At 34.0% G+C, this 13,403-nt stretch overlaps 1 protein-coding gene across 1 annotated transcript in view; it reads right to left on the bottom strand.

The window, feature by feature from the left end:
- The window catches only part of Prosbeta3 (proteasome subunit beta type-3), a 92,226-nt gene that overhangs the window by 22,775 nt on the left and 56,048 nt on the right, over window positions 1–13,403 (bottom strand). The window lies entirely within an intron of this gene.

Genomic DNA, 13,403 nt, shown 5'->3' with positions numbered 1-13,403 from the left:
TTGCTATTCTTTTTGATCATTTAATGATTACAGAACAAACCATGCACAAAATTTTCCTTTTCTTCATATCTTGGGGAGTTATAATTATTTTTTTATATTGATCCCATACACGAGGTTGAAAAACGTTTAAGCACATGATGTATATGGGGATTGAGAAAGAAGTTGAGTGGCACTTTTTTTTTTTATAGAGTTGTAGCTATTAGGAATACCTCATGGAGGTAGATTCCAGAGTCGAGGATTCTCTGTGTTGGCAATGTAATGACAAAGGAATGCTGAGCATTCCTTTTCAACAAACCCACAGAAAGTGGAGAAATTATGGCTGCTAGCGCAATGGAGAAGTGACTATGGAAATGTCTATAGAACAGATAGTACTGAAACATTGCATTGCTGACCTGAACTGCTCTTCTCTTCACGGCATTGAGAATTTTTAGGTGCACCACTGACCTGAACTGCTCTTCTCTTCACGGCATTGAGAATTTTTAGGTGCACCACCACAAACATGTAAGTAGCATTCTAAGGACTGGTGGATTTTTACTGGTTAGTAACATGTGGGTGAAAAATAGCATCTTGAGTTTCTTTAAAGGTAAATTTTAGTCCAAACAGATCACCAGAAAGGATCAGATCTCTCTATGTGTTACTGAGGGTAAAGGTAGGTGAGCTGGGGTCTTTTCCTGAAAGAATAGACAGGAATGCATTTCGGCACTGAAGGTGAACAAAATTGTCCTCACTCCACTGAAGGATGGTATGGAGATCAATTATGAGCATTCCGTGGTTTGTCAAATAAGTAGAATGAATAAAGAGTACTCTCATCAACACAGCTGTAATAGGATTAGTTATGATTGTGAATAAGTCATTTTTGTGCAGGTGATAGAACAGAGCACTGAGGCTCTCCTGCAATGATGTGAAGTTCAGAGAGAGCCATCTGCCATAATACACAAACAACTAAAGAAAGTCGACTACCCAATTACAATAAGATGAACATAGACTAAATGATGGTATTTGCTTAGCAGGTCTTGATACCAGATGCAATAAACAGTTCTAGAAACATCAATTTGATGAATCCTTTCCTTATTAATGCATACATAACTTAAAATCATTCAGAAGACTATATTCACATCATCAGCTATTGTATTCAGTCTTCTGAACCCCTCCCCAACTAATTCTGCTGTGAGAACCTACTTTTTTTTTTTTTTTAATGGCCCAGGGAAAAGTTTATGCCACTCAAATGATTGAGAATTATTGCAATAAACTTTCTTTATCATCTCTGATGTTTCAGTGTTTATATGACTTTCACCCATGAAATGTTGTAAAGCCATAGTACATTGTTTCATGGCTGGGCTAAGGATTTTTTAAAATTAATTTTAAAAGCAGTTGCTTAAAGATCAAAGCTAGAAAACAGAGAGGAAAACTCCACATAGCCTTTTAAGAAATGAAGAGAAAGAACCGACTGTGGTTTCCAATCTAAACTGCGATACTCGCCATTAGTATGAGGTGTGGATATTAAATAATAATGAGACTGGTTACAAAAATGTGGTTTATTATTACAATTGTACAACTTTACCTTTTTCCAAAGTTGAAATCCGCATTGAAAGGCACCCATTTTCAGTCAGTGGATGAGGTAAATGAGAAAACAGAAGCACTACTGAAACAGATAACACTTGATGACTTGCAGCACTGCTTCCAACAATGGAAAATTCGTATGCAATGGTATATAGATTGAGGAAGAGAGTATGTTGAAGGGGATAATTAAGTTGTACAATTATAATAATAAGCCACATTTTTGCAACCAGTCTCGTGTGTGTGTCTGTGTGTGTGTGTATAACATACACACCTGAAAGAATAAGGAAGAGCTCACAATTTGGTGTTTAGCTGAGCAAACTATATACCAGGGGTGGCCAACTCTGCATCCTTTTGGAGCCAAAATAATTCGGTAAGACTTAGAAGAGCCGTAACCTTTGACCGATGTGATGGTATGGGAATAAGTGATTGCACACATGGTGAGGTTGTAACGAGCTTAAAAGAACTGTTTTGACTAATTATACACCTAATTTTAAGGAACTTACTAAGAAAATGGATACAAGGCCTCTACTAATAAATAACTAAAATTATTGTTTCGACTTTAAAAGTATTCTAATTGTTCAAAGTAAACTCCATTTAATGTGTTTTGAATTGAATTTTTTCTATTTTTTTTTTTTTTTTTTTTTTTACTTTGTTCCTCTTTTTTGTTTATTTTTCCCTGATAGTCGCACAAGAAAGAGTCGCACAATGCATGGATGCGAGCCATGTTATGGCCAACCCTGCTATATACTGTACTGGCTAAAACCAAAAGACAAAAATGGCTGAGTAGTTGCCTGTTAAATAAGGCTACTATTGTTTCATCAGGGAACTAAGATAAAAAGCAGCTGCTGTAACAAACTCTCACTTGACATCAATAGAATAAAAAACAAAATCTCACACAAGAATTAGAGAAGTATCAGTCGATATAATTGGTGTTACTGAAATTAAGACAAAAACAGAGGATTCTTCAACTTAAACTCCAAAATAGTATATTCAGGCAGTGATGATTAGCTATATACTTCAACACCAAAAACAATGATCTTGAATGGAAAGCAATATCTAGTTGTGATGTTGGTAAACATCAAAATGTGGAAATGGACAATGAGACATTTGAGCCTATGGTCTCACAGAAGGTTCCATTAAGAGGGACATAAAAGAATTTTATAAGTCAACTGAGAAGGTAGCTGATATAAAGAAAACCAAACAGCTGGTCCTTGCTGGAGATTGAAATAGTAGAGTAGGGAAAGGAATACTTGCTGCAGGGAATCTATGTTCAAGATATGGACTAATCATTTTTAACACCATGTTCCAACATAAAGATGTGCACAAATTTAAATTAAGAGAAGAAACAAGGCAGAAGAAAAATATTATTGACTATGCAATTATAGATAGTGACAGGTTGATACTGGTTCAGGATACAGAAGTATACAGAATACAGTAAACAGAAGTATAGGAGATCTGAAGTAAGAGATCACCATTTAATTTTGAAAAGAAATGTACATACCGTATATTCCGGCTAATCGGTTGATATTGGAATTTTTTGAGTTTATTTGAGTTTTTCACATCCTACACACACCAGCTATTATATTTGTTCTTGAAATCATTCACACTACTTGCACACACAACGCCCAATAGCAATCCATTCCAATCATGCACCACTATGTGAGAAAAATCTAGCTATCATCCCTTTCTTGATATTAAGGCTTTGCAAATTCATTCTCAACTTCCAAGGATGTCCTGTCATCCTTTCCTTATCCTCTATAAAATGAAAAATTCCAGACTAAAATCCTGTATGATTCTTTAAGAAGTTTGTAACTCTCAATCATATCACCAATCTTTGTTTGCTAGTGTCTGCAGTCTACAAATTCTCAATCTGTCTTCATAATCAGTATTCCACAATCACTCCTTTGCACTCTCTCCACTATATCAAAATCAAGGAAACCAGACCTGTGCACAACAGTCTAAGTGAGGTCTTATTAAGGCTTTGCAAAGAGACAAAATGACATCCTTACATGTCCAACTTTGTTTCAGCATTGCAATTATCCTCTGAGTTGTATTTGCAATCTTTGCTATATGACCCTTTAACTTCAACTTCCTATCTACTATAACTCCAAGAACCATAGCCTGATCAGTTTCTTCTAGTATAAGGACTTTACATTTACTAATATTGAACTAACAGCCATTTTCCCATGTCCACAATTTCAGCCTATTCATGTCATTCTGCAAGTACTGCATATCAGCTGCATTCCTGATTACCCTGCCTATCAGTAAATACACCATCAGTAAATAATTATATGTCGCCTGTCAAATCCCACCCAATGTCATTAACTTACAGATTGAATCTTATGGTACAGGGCTGGTTACCTTAAATCTTACACTCGCATCCCCCATATAAAACTTTCTGATGTCAGTCAGTCATACTCACATCCACCCTAATATTTTATAATCCAATTTCATATGCTGCAATTTATGCAACAGTCTGCCATGCTGTATTTTGTCAAAAGCCTTAGCAAAATCCAAAGGTGCCATGGTGTAACATTATTATAGAGTGTGAACCTTAATCAACTCTTCCAAAATATCCACCACCACACCAGAGATACTAAGTCTGATACATCAGTCTTTGCACCACTTGTGCAATGGGATTATCATACATTCTTTCCACTCCTGTGGAATTCTGTTCTGAGACTCATTATATAGCCTGGTAAAAGAAATAGCCAGTTCAGCTGAACAGTGGGATATCTCATCAGGCCATGCAACAGCTCTGATACCCCCCCCCTTCTTCATACACTTGAGTTTCTTCATTCAGTGAGCAGAATGTTGATACCTTTTAGCAAAACGGGTGCTCATTTGTTGAACAACCTCTGCATCTGTCAGCCTTGCATCATCTGCATTCAGTAGAGTTATTCTTTCATATTCATTCTTTCTTTCTTTTATTTGCAGAATAATGATAGAATTTTTTGGGAGTTATCAGATATTTTTATGCACACAGTATTCATCCTTTTCATATGAATCTCTTGCTTGATAAGATTACCCATCCATTTCACTGCTACTCTATTTTTCAAACACTACCCATGAATTGTCAATATCCTTCTCATCCAACAACTGATATCATGATGTAGAATCCAGCATATTCCTGCTTTGTAGTTAAGCATATAACCTTTTCTAAATGGAATATTCATAAACTTAGCCACTTCCCAAGTGAGTACTGCATAGTCACAGTCACCAACTGGAGGTAGAATAGTCGTGTCTTAACCTGAAATCCCCTCTGACACTATGATCAAATCTAACATTCTTTGACCTCAAGTTCCTTCTGTCACATGCTGATTGAGAAAGTTGTCTTGCAACTGCTCATTAAATTCAATTTCATTCTTCTCATGAGATTTTACTGCTACTCAATCAATGTTTGGATAATTAAAGTCATCCATTATGATTACTCTTGTTGCACCCATTGTCTTTATTTGGTGATGCGTTTCTTCATCGCTAGCAACTGGTCCAACACCCCACTATGTATTTGATCTCATTAACCTCCACCTTACACCAGATAGCCTTCAAATTCACTCTAGATGAAAAACTGTTACTAGTATTACAATCATAGGATTTCGAACTGAATTCAAGTCATCCAATACCATTAGTAGCACACCCCTCTTCTCCTGTCTATCCTTCCTAAAAACACTGTACCCTTTACACTTATACCAATTATTATGTCTGCTTCTGACAGCCAGGTCTCAGTAATGCTTACAATCTGAGGTACCAACATTTTGAGCTATGCAACAAACTCTACACCTAGCATTTGTGTGCATGCATAAGCTACTTGCATGTTTTTTGTATACTCTTGCCTGTAGTCTGTGTGACACACTTGGACAAGTCATAGATCTGTGTTTTTACCTTGTGTCTTATTTATGAAAACATCTGAAGATATCTTTCATCATATGATGGTATAAAACTTTTACAGTGGCTGCACTACATCATTTGGAAGGCCTGGTTAAAACATTGAATTCCAGATGGCTGAAGAAGTGCTGTTATAAGTAACCATCTATAAAAACTGCAAGAATTACATTCTGTAGAAGATTCCCCCCTCTGAGTGTTCCAGGACTCTCATTTTTTTTTTTTTTTTTTTTTTTTTTTAATCAAAAATAAATTCTTGAGAAGGTAAGAAAATTGTGAAATAGAAGAAAAAGCTGGGTTCATGCCTCATAAAAGTTATCCAGATTTTCAATTTTTAAGACAAATAGTTGAGAAATCATTGGAATATAACAAGGATCTGTGTTTAAAGTTTTGTAGATTATATGATGAGGTGCAAAGAGAAAATCTGTTGAAAACACAATTATAACTGAAGGAAGTATAGGGAAAAATGTTTGAGATCTCATTCCAGTTATCTAGTTTTGATCTCTTTTTCAGCCTCTTTCCAGATGTTTGTCCTTAGCTAATTTCTATCGTTTCATATGTAGATCATCCCTCCAACTTTGTTCTTTGGCAATCTTTCTTTCTCTTTCATATTCTTGGTATCTACTCACTACTTTATTTTGTCTATCTTTAATCTATTATAGCCAACCATCTCTATTTATACATTTCACAATATCCTCTCTAATTCTATTCCTTTTTGTTATGTGGAGTATTTTTCTCACCAAGACCACCTGCAACAGTCTTCCTGTTTTATAGTCATTGCCCATGCCTTGCTGGAATAATGTTGTAAACATATTCATAATTTAAAATTCTGAATATTTTTACAAATTGTTTATGTTAGTACATTTATTAGTTTTGATTTTATAATACGCATTGTCAGCACTTGCAATGTGCCCGTCATTCATGTTATTTTGTCAAAACGAAATGTGAAGCATTTAAAAAAAAATTCATGTACTTACTGGATTTGGATAGTTGTGTTGCTTTCAGAAATTTTATTGTGGTTTAAAAATATTAAGTGTTGTGTTTTATGAAGGCAACGTGTAAGCCATTATACTTAGCTTCTCGCTAGCCACTTTCATGGAGTGCGCATGCTCGCCAACAAGTTTCATGGGCGATTGACAGCTGACAGAGTATTCAGTATTGAGGTAATGAAAAACAACAGAGTGTCCGGGAAGAAAAGAGAATGCAGGCCAGCAGATATTTGGGTTCTGAGGAAATCAATTTTTTTTTTTATGTGACAGTCGGATGAAAATTAATAGTATATTCCAAAAAAAGGAATCACAGAACGAGTATTTAAAGTGGGAGACTGTCAATAAGTATTAGTAAATAAAAGAAGATACTGTGATTGATGTTCTATAGGAATGTAGGAGGAAACACCGATTGAAAATTTCATCTGTTTTAAGGACGGCGAATCTATTTGTTATTTCTACTGGAATAGGAGATGGAATTTAGCAACTCAGATAAAGCAGTAGAAGAAACTTTTTTTGCTGGTACAAAAATTAACAAAAATTGAACTGCATGAGGTAAGAGTATCTATACTTCAGTAAATTCAGAATTTCTTACTTCAGAGTAAGGAGGAATAATATGTACTACATGAGGGTGATGAGAAAGGATCCTATGAAATCCTATGATCCTATATCTTCGGAAAAGGCCCTTAACAGTGAAACTGGCTATGAACATTTTGTTATTGTGTAAACTAAGTGTTTATTCTAGTGGATGTGAAGTATATGTTAAACAAATCTGTAATAGAATGAGTTAGAAAATGGGTGATCTCCTAGGTGTAAGATTATTTTAATAGACCTTGGATCCAATTAATTTTGTAGTTAGTTATGTAATTTTGTTTGAAGTGTATATATATTGTTTTTGTTTTATTTAATGTCTAATTTTGTCTTGAGTCAGAGATTTTTTTGGATTCTGAAAGAAACAGCAAAAAAGTCATTGCACCAATTGGAGTGAACCCTTGTGCATCTCATACACTCGGATATAGAAATAACTGTTAGAAAAATCTCTCGTAAAAATGAGGATAGATTGCAAAATAATTAATAATAATCTCATCTTATAGCAAAATGGCACAGTCAACAGGATTGATAATATCAAAACAATTGGCACAGCTGGTATAATCAATAATCTCTAATCTAAAAAAAAAAAGGGCGCAGTTGACTTACAGGATTGGTTGTGACTAGGGATCCCATTTTTTGAAAACATAAAACTGGGACACAATAAATTTTGTGTAGCCTCATGTGCAACCAACTCCATTTCTTGGCTACCTAACTTTTGATACCCAAAAAATGATGTCAATGATTGCAGACACAGCAGACTTGTGCTTTTTTGTATTGATATGGTCAGTTATATCTGCCTTACCTCTGTGGCCAATGTTAAATTCTGCATGGCACATGCTACATTTTATTCTTGAGCTATCATCACAATCACTGCTTTTTGTTATGAAAATGAAACAAAAAGAGATCCTTCAATTTTTCATTGAACTTACACTTTCTTTTGGGCATTTTGTAACAAACGGTAAACTTTATTAATTTAAAAAATACAATATTCACAATTAATATGAGAATGCAAGAATACGAAATGAACAGTTCAAAACTAGGTTATATCACATACCCCGTAGCGATATAAAAACAATTCAGTGCCTGATGCGTGAAGCTTAGTTCGCATAGCATACGATATCCGACGGTCCGAAATGTTTCTCATCGGTTGAAAAAAAAATGAACTATCGTGGCATGTTAATATTCAAAAACATGTCGACCAATGAAAAACATTTCAGACAGTTGAATATCGTACACTATGCGAACTAAGCTTGAGACAAAAGATTGCTAAAAATTTACAGCTGACCAGACAAATGATATAGATGCCGTGGTTGCGAATAGTTAAACATACAGTTGGGTGACTGTCTCCCTCATTCTGACATTCTTTTCTCTGGCTGAATGAAATGTATGGAACTAAATCGTTTTTCCAAAATTCTAACATTCTAGTAATTCACCGAACTACAAAATAAATATGTCTCTTCTTTTTGTTTTGTAAACATACATTTTTAAAAGCACTCAAAAATATTACGACTTGTACTTATTATTAGAAATGTTAATATTTTTATATTCTAAACAATCCGGGACATTTAGCATCCCAAACTAAACATATCAGGACGCCGGGACATATGGGATCCCTAGTTATGACTTAACTTTATTTTAGATTCCAGAAAGTAAATCTTGACTCAAGTAAAATGGCTACAGGAGATAGTAATTCTAGTCATGAAGTTTCTTTAGTTAAAGATGATGAATTTTTTAAGTTAGTTAAATGAACTTTAGTAATATCTTCTTTCTCAGGAGATAGTAGTGAAAGCGTAGAAACATTTTTTAGATATGCAAAAAAAATGAGAGATTTGGGAAAATGGTCAGATTTTCATTTGTTAATTATACTTCGTAATAAATTATTGGGCAAAGCCAAACATTCTCAAACACATCCCCTTTACCGAGAGACACCGATAGTTATGCAACATTTAAAAGTTTGTTAATATCCGAATTTTCAAGTGCAAGAGAATTAGGGCCTAACATTTGGAAAATTCATCAGTGCAGCTAAGGTAATAGGGAGTCTGTTTCAGAGTATTACCACAGACTTTGGAGCATTGCTCATAAATTTAATGTTTCATGTGAAGAGAGATCCTCTTTAGAATGGTTGCTGTTTAATCAATTTAGGCATGGCCTTAAAGATAGCTTGAAAGAAACAGCATACAAAAAAAAAAAGGTTAAAAATCTTGAACAGTGTTTTTAACTTGTTAGGGAAAAGGAAGAGAGACTTAGAGATATATTTCATTCCACAAATAATAAACAGGTAAACTCTTTTCAGTATAATGAAACTCGTTCTCCTTAACATTATGGCTACAGATAAAGTGAGAAAAGGAAAGTTTCAAAAATTAAAAGGTGCTAAGAAAAAGTCTTTAGAAATTTCTGTGCATTTCACTGATGATGTTCCAGAATCTGAGTCCAAGGTACAATCATGATTTGGGAAAATTAGAGGAACTGAAAACATTTCTTAGTGAAGAAATAGAAAGACAACAGAGACAATAGTAAAAGAACAGGAACTTCTGTTTAAGATGATATCTGATTTAATCTGATATCCAAGAATCCTACAGATAATCAATCTTTCTTTTGTAAATCTAATGGTATTTACAGGAATAAAACATCTCAAAGGAGATATGTTCCAAAATGTTTTAGATGCAATAAACCTGGTCATTTTGCTAGACTTTATGTTAGGGAAAAATCTTGTTTTCAACATAAGAAATCTGAGAATGAAGGAAAATCTGGAAATAATTATTATTCCAATATCATACTTGGAAGGACAGAAATGTCAAACTACTCATTAGACATGGGTAAAGCTAAAGACAGCTCCAACCCTGAAAGAGAGTTTGATGTATCATTATCTCCTTATGCTAATGGAGATAATCATTTGACAGTTCTACAAGGATTTATTGAAAATATGCCTTGTGAAATCTTACTTGACATAGGTGCACATATTTCACTCATTTCTTATAGTTTGTTTAATAAAATTAAAACTTTAATTCCAAATGATATTTTAATTTTAAGTTATCCAATTAAACTGAAGGGTATATTTGAATCAGAAATTTCAGCTGATAAGCAAATAAATGCTTTTATTTCAATTCCTTGTTTTCCTTTGAAAGTTTGTCATCCATTAATAGTTCTTCCAGAATCCTCTAATCCAAATGTACAAGTAATATTTGGAATTGATTTTCTGAAGAGTCATTGTTTTGCATGCAATTTTGTTAATGGTACAGTATCCTTGTGTGGACTAGAATGCTGTTTGGACAGGACAAAAAGAGATGAGATTGTCCAAGCTCAGAAAGATGATCCCATACTCAAAACTATTTATGAAGCAGTATTGAAGGGTGAAACTCAACTGAATACATTTTTAAACCTGGAAAAGTTATAATTAGATAAAGATGGATTACTCTTATCTAGCCAAATGAAAGAAGGAAGGTTGAAAGTGAAAATATTGGCACCAACTCAAATGATTCCTTGGATTATGTACACTTTCCATGATTCTGACTTGGCAGGACACCAAGGATTTTCTAGAACTTGGGAAAGAATAAAGGATCACTGCATCTGGAAAGGTATGAAGAGTGACGTACTCACATATGTCAAATCATGCCACAAATGCCAAATAAGATCCCCCTTTCAGAGGAAAAGCTCCACTATAACCATTTCCAATCCCAACTAGACCTTTTCAGGCTGTTGGCTATTGATGTAGTAGGTCCACTGCCAACTACTAAAAATGTCAATAAGTATATTCTAGTAGCCATAGATATGCTAACTAGATTTCCTGAAGTAGTCTCAATGAAGGATCAAGCTGCAAAGACTTGCAAGAAAGTTCTTGAATATGATAATTTGTAGATATGGAACTCCTCAGACTTTCCTTTCAGATGAAGGAGCAAATTTTACATCTGAACTGTTATTACAATTATGTAAATTACTTAATGTTGAGAAGATTTTTACTACACTTTACCATCCACAGTGTAATGGTATGTGTGAGAGGCTGAATAAAAAAATAAAGCAAATACTTTCCAATCTGGCAAACACTAAAATGAATGATTGGGACACATCTTTCTCAAGCATTATTTGCATACAGATCTGCTTTTCATTCTGCTATCAAAGAAAAACAATCTTTTGCTTTATATGGCTTTGATCCAATCCTTCCTTCAGTCATTCCTAGTACAGGATACAAAGACATAAATGAGTATCTGGAAACAGTATTAGATAAATTTTCCACTACTCACAGATTAGTAGGTGAAATATATAAATTAAGTTCGCAGAAAACTAGACAGTATATAAATTGTTTCTGAAAGTATAAGTCATTTGCATTAGGAGATTTAGCATTGTTAGATGATAAACCTAGTATAAAAAGGGTTGGGAAATTAGGAAGGAAAGCTTCAGGTCCATATAGAATTCTAGACCAATTTTCTCCTGTGAACTTTAGGATTCAAGATGTCAAAAATCCCAGTAAAATTATAAATGTACACTCTGATAGGTTAAAAAGATACTTTTTAGGGAGTAGAAATTTAATTATATTAGGAGACAATATGAACAAAATTTGAAAGATGAAGGTTATTTTTCTAGTACTAATTGTGTATCTCATTCACAATCAGTTAGTAGGAAAGGGAATAGTTTTAAACTTCATATTTCAATTACACAGCAAGGGAGAAAATTAAGAAGTTCGAGTAAAACAAAACCTAATACAAGAAATTCCAGAAACCCCAGTATACATAATTCAGATAATATACAATTTAAGAGTGATGATAATCAAACTGACTAACATGGATGAAATTATAGCAGAATATCATAGGATAGTTAACATAGAGCTAAATAAACCAAAAGAATGTGAAAATATCTCTAATTTAGTTGGTAAGGATAAAGAATCTCCGAAACCTGTAGAATTTGATTCTGATAATGATAATTATGTAGATTTAGGACATAATTCAAACAGTTTAAATGAAATATTTGAAAAGTACATAAATGAAATTTGTAAGTATAATAAATTGGAAGATATAAATTCCAAATTATTTCTAGCATCAGATGATTGTAAATAATGATAAGCAAGAATCACATTATTATTAAAATCTAGGAATAAGCATTAAAAGTTTTGTTAGATATAGGTTCATCATCATCAAATTCCTGGCATGTACCCTCAAGGGGTGTACAGGATATGATAGTACTACATGAAAAAAATTACACCATTATTAATTTCCTATCTACAATTTTCCTCCAAATCAGTCTGTTACTTGTCAAGACTCCAACTTTATCAGATCTTATATTTCTATCGTCTAAGGCACTTTGTACCATATCAATCCACCTATATCTTGGTCTTCCTCTGGGTCGTTTTGCTGCCAACCTGGCAGAGAACACTTGTTTTGCTAATCTTTCCTCGCCCATTCTGTTTAAATGACCATACCACCTGAGATTAGCTCTGCTAATGCATTCCTGGATGCTGACAACGTCAAGTTCTTTCCTAATATCCTTGTTTTTAATATGATATTGCCATTGATGCCATCTGTTCACGCCTATAATCTTTCTCAGGACTCTCATATCTGTGGTCTCTAGTCTTTGGTCAAGTGTTTTACTACTGACCCAGCTCTCAGATCCATAAGTTAAAACTGGTTTGAACACTGTCTTGTATACAGCTAATTTAGTGTTCCGACTCATTTCTCTTATTCCATATGAATTTATTCAATTGACTTCCCACCATACCAGCTTTGCTGATTCTATTGTCTATTTCTATATTTAATTTATCTTCAGTAAAAATTGTGCCTAAATAGCTGAAATGTTTTACTTGTTCCACAGGTTCTCCATTCACAACACAGTTGACATTTTAATGATTCTGCCTATTTTCATTGTCTTTGTCTTTTTATTGCTGACCTTCATACCATATCTATTACAACAGCTATTCAATTTAGTCAGAGAATCTTGCAGACTTGTAGCAGATTTATTTAGGAGTATAACATCATCCGCATAAAGCAAAAAGCTGACATTAACATCTCCAATTTTGATATCATGTTTAATACCACTTTGCTTCATAATGTGATCCCTATAGATAATGAATAACAGAGGGGATAATGTACATCCTTGTCTCACACCAGATTTAACATTAAACCATCTTCCTGTACTTCTAACTGCTGACTTACAACTCAAATAAAGACTAATTAATTGCTTGACATAATGCCCCATTAACACCATATAACTGCAGCGTATTGAATAGCTTCTCTCTTGGAACCTTGTCATATGCCTTTTCAAGATCGACAAAAATTAAATACAGATCTTTGTTATATTCCCATGCTTTCTCGACTATTTGTCATAAAGTGAAGAGCTGATCCTGACAGCCTCTATTTGGCCTGAACCCAGCTTGTTCTACGCCAAGCTTTTCTTCCA

This window comes from Typopeltis vanoorti, chromosome 22 (assembly GCF_054136105.1).
Source record: "Typopeltis vanoorti isolate ZY-2024b chromosome 22, IOZ_Tvanoo_1.0, whole genome shotgun sequence".
Taxonomy (NCBI): Eukaryota; Metazoa; Arthropoda; class Arachnida; order Uropygi; family Thelyphonidae; genus Typopeltis; species Typopeltis vanoorti.
Note: the sequence above shows the minus strand (reverse complement) of the source record. Positions and strands in the feature narration are given on the sequence as shown.